A 4,677-nucleotide genomic window follows, 5' to 3' on the forward strand; every position below is an offset into this window, starting at 1 on the left:
GGCCACAGGCTGTGTGTCCAGCAGCTTTGTACGAGATCTCAAACTCCCAGGCGATCTGAACGGCATCGGAGTTGAGCCCATTTACGTAAACGCAGGCCACATGCTGAGTGTCCAGCAGCTTCATACGAGATCTCAAACTCCCAGGTGATCTGAACGGCATCAGAGTTGAGCCCATTCACCTAAATGCAGGCCACAGGCTGTGTGTCCAGCAGCTTCATAGATCTCAAACTCCCAGGCGATCTGAACGGCATCGGAGTTGAGCCCATTCACGTAAACTCAGGCCACAGGCTGTGTGTCCAGCACGTTCATACGAGATCTCAAACTCCCAGGCGATCTGAACGGCATCGGAGTTGAGCCCATTTACGTAATGCAGGCCACAGGCTGTGTGTCCAGCAGCTTCATACGAGATCTCAAACTCCCAGGTGATCTGAATGGCATCGGAGTTGAGCCCATTTGAGTAAACGCAGGCCACAGGCTGTGTGTCCAGCGGCTTCATACGAGATCTCAAACTCCCAGGCGATCTGAACGGCATCGGAGTTGAGCCCATTTACATAAACGCAGGCCACAGGCTGTGTGTCCAGCAGCTTCAGCCGAGATCTCAAACTCCCAGGCGATCTGAACGGCATCGGAGTTGAGCCCATTTACGTAAATGCAGGCCACAGGCTGTGTGTCCAGCAGCTTCATATGAGATCTCAAAATCCCAGGCGATCTGAACGGCCTCGGAGTTGAGCCCATTTACATAAATGCAGGCCACAGGCTGTGTGTCCAGCAGCTTCATACGAGATCTCAAACTCTCAGGCGATCTAAAAGGCATCGGAGTTGAGCCCATTTACGTAAACGCAGGCCACAGGCTGTGTGTCCAGCAGCTTCATACGAGATCTCAAACTCCCAGGCGATCTAAAGGGCATCGGAGTTGAGCCCATTTACGTAAATGCAGGCCACAGGCTGTGTGTCCAGCAGGTTCATACGAGATCTCAAACTCCCAGGTGATCTGAACGGCATCGGAGTTGAGCCCATTTACGTAAACGCAGGCCACAGGCTGTGTGTCCAGCAGCTTCATACGAGATCTCAAACTCCCAGGCGATCTAAACGGCTTTGGAGTTGAGCCCATTTACATAAATGCTGGCCACAGGCTGTGTGTCCAGCAGCTTCATACGAGATCTCAAACTCCCAGGGGATCTGAACGGCATCGGAGTTGAGCCCATTTACGTAATGCAGGCCACAGGCTGTGTGTCCAGCAGCTTCATACGAGTTCTCAAATTCCCAGGCGATCTGAACGGCATTGGAGTTGAGCCCATTTACGTAAACGCCGGCCACAGGCTGTGTGACCAGCAGCTTCATACGAGATCTCAAACTCCCAGGCGATCTGAACGGCATTGGAGTTGAGCCCATTCACGTAAACGCAGTCCACAGGCTGTGTGTACAGCAGCTTCATAGATCTCAAACTCCCAGCCGATCTGAAGGGCATCGGAGTTGAGCCAATTCACGTAAACGCAGGCCACAGGCTGTGTGTACAGTAGCTTCATAGATCTCAAACTCCCAGGCGATCTGAAGGGCATCGGAGTTGAGCCCAATTACGTAAACGCAGGCCACAGGCTGTGTGCCCAGCGGCTTCATACGAGATCTCAAACTCCCAGGCGATCTGAACGGCATTGGAGTTGAGCCCATTTACGTAAACACAGGCCACAGGCTGTGTGTCCAGCAGCTTCATATGAGATCTCAAAATCCCAGGCGATGTGAACGGCCTCAGAGTTGTGCCCATTTACGTAATGCAGGCCACAGGCTGTGTGTCCAGCAGCTTCATACGAGTTCTCAAATTCCCAGGCGATCTGAACGGCATCGGAGTTGAGCCCATTTACGTAAACGCAGGCCACAGGCTGTGTGTACAGCAGCTTCATAGATCTCAAACTCCCAGCCGATCTGAAGGGCATCGGAGTTGAGCCCATTCACGTAAACGCAGGCCACAGGCTGTGTGTACAGCAGCTTCATAGATCTCAAACTCCCAGGCGATCTGAAGGGCATCGGAGTTGAGCCCATTTACGTAAACGCAGGCCACAGGCTGTGTGCCCAGCGGCTTCATACGAGATCTCAAACTCCCAGGCGATCTGAACGGCATTGGAGTTGAGCCCATTTACGTAAATGCAGGCCACAGGCTGTGTGTCCAGCAGCTTCATATGAGATCTCAAAATCCCAGGCGATCTGAACGGCCTCGGAGTTGAGCCCATTTACGTAATGCAGGCCACAGGCTGTGTGTCCAGCAGCTTCATACGAGTTCTCAAACTCCCAGGCGATCTGAACGGCATCGGAGTTGAGCCCATTTACGTAAATGCAGGCCACAGGCTGTGTGTCCAGCAGCTTCATACGAGAGCTCAAACTCCCAGGCGATCTGAACGGCCTCGGAGTTGAGCCCATTTACGTAAACGCAGGCCACAGGCTGTGTGTCCAGCAGCTTCATATGAGATCTCAAAACCCCAGGCGATCTGAACGGCCTCGGAGTTGAGCCCATTTACGTAAACGCAGACCATAGGCTGTGTGTCCAGCAGCTTCATAGATCTCAAACTCCCAGGCAATCTGAAGGGCATCGGAGTTGATCCCATTTACGTAAACGCAGGCCACAGGCTGTGTGTCCAGCAGCTTTGTACGAGATCTCAAACTCCCAGGCGATCTGAACGGCATCGGAGTTGAGCCCATTCACGTAAACTCAGGCCACAGGCTGTGTGTCCAGCAGGTTCATACGAGATCACAAACTCCCAGGCGATCTGAACGGCATCGGAGTTGAGCCCATTTACGTAATGCAGGCCACAGGCTGTGTGTCCAGCAGCTTCATATGAGATCTCAAAATCCCAGGCGATCTGAACGGCCTCGGAGTTGAGCCCATTCACGTAAACTCAGGCCACAGGCTGTGTGTCCAGCAGGTTCATACGAGATCACAAACTCCCAGGCGATCTGAACGGCATCAGAGTTGAGCCCATGTACGTAATGCAGGCCACAGGCTGTGTGTCCAGCAGCTTCATACGAGATGTGAAACTCCCAGGCGATCTAAATGGCATATGAGTTGAGCCCATTTAAGTAAACGCAGGCCACAGGCTGTGTGTCCAGCGGCTTCATACGAGATCTCAAAATCCCAGGCGATCTGAACGGCCTCGGAGTTGAGCCCATTTACGTAAACGCAGGCCACAGGCTGTGTGTCCATCAGCTTCATAGATCTCAAACTCCCAGGCGATCTGAAGGGCATCGGAGTTGAGCCCATTTACGTAAACGCAGGCCACAGGCTGTGTGTCCAGCAGCTTTGTACGAGATCTCAAACTCCCAGGCGATCTGAACGGCATCGGAGTTGAGCCCATTTACGTAAACGCAGGCCACAGGCTGAGTGTCCAGCAGCTTCATACGAGATCTCAAACTCCCAGGCGATCTGAACGGCATCAGAGTTGAGCCCATTCACCTAAATGCAGGCCACAGGCTGTGTGTCCAGCAGCTTCATAGATCTCAAACTCCCAGGCGATCTGAACGGCATCGGAGTTGAGCCCATTCACGTAAACTCAGGCCACAGGCTGTGTGTCCAGCACGTTCATACGAGATCTCAAACTCCCAGGCGATCTGAACGGCATCGGAGTTGAGCCCATTTACGTAATGCAGGCCACAGGCTGTGTGTCCAGCAGCTTCATACGAGATCTCAAACTCCCAGGTGATCTGAATGGCATCGGAGTTGAGCCCATTTGAGTAAACGCAGGCCACAGGCTGTGTGTCCAGCGGCTTCATACGAGATCTCAAACTCCCAGGCGATCTGAACGGCATCGGAGTTGAGCCCATTTACATAAACGCAGGCCACAGGCTGTGTGTCCAGCAGCTTCAGCCGAGATCTCAAACTCCCAGGCGATCTGAACGGCATCGGAGTTGAGCCCATTTACGTAAATGCAGGCCACAGGCTGTGTGTCCAGCAGCTTCATATGAGATCTCAAAATCCCAGGCGATCTGAACGGCCTCGGAGTTGAGCCCATTTACATAAATGCAGGCCACAGGCTGTGTGTCCAGCAGCTTCATACGAGATCTCAAACTCTCAGGCGATCTAAAAGGCATCGGAGTTGAGCCCATTTACGTAAACGCAGGCCACAGGCTGTGTGTCCAGCAGCTTCATACGAGATCTCAAACTCCCAGGCGATCTAAAGGGCATCGGAGTTGAGCCCATTTACGTAAATGCAGGCCACAGGCTGTGTGTCCAGCAGGTTCATACGAGATCTCAAACTCCCAGGTGATCTGAACGGCATCGGAGTTGAGCCCATTTACGTAAACGCAGGCCACAGGCTGTGTGTCCAGCAGCTTCATACGAGATCTCAAACTCCCAGGCGATCTAAACGGCTTTGGAGTTGAGCCCATTTACATAAATGCTGGCCACAGGCTGTGTGTCCAGCAGCTTCATACGAGATCTCAAACTCCCAGGGGATCTGAACGGCATCGGAGTTGAGCCCATTTACGTAATGCAGGCCACAGGCTGTGTGTCCAGCAGCTTCATACGAGTTCTCAAATTCCCAGGCGATCTGAACGGCATTGGAGTTGAGCCCATTTACGTAAACGCCGGCCACAGGCTGTGTGACCAGCAGCTTCATACGAGATCTCAAACTCCCAGGCGATCTGAACGGCATTGGAGTTGAGCCCATTCACGTAAACGCAGTCCACAGG

This window comes from Lissotriton vulgaris, chromosome 1_1 (assembly GCF_964263255.1).
Source record: "Lissotriton vulgaris chromosome 1_1, aLisVul1.2, whole genome shotgun sequence".
In the NCBI taxonomy this organism is placed as follows: domain Eukaryota; kingdom Metazoa; phylum Chordata; class Amphibia; order Caudata; family Salamandridae; genus Lissotriton; species Lissotriton vulgaris.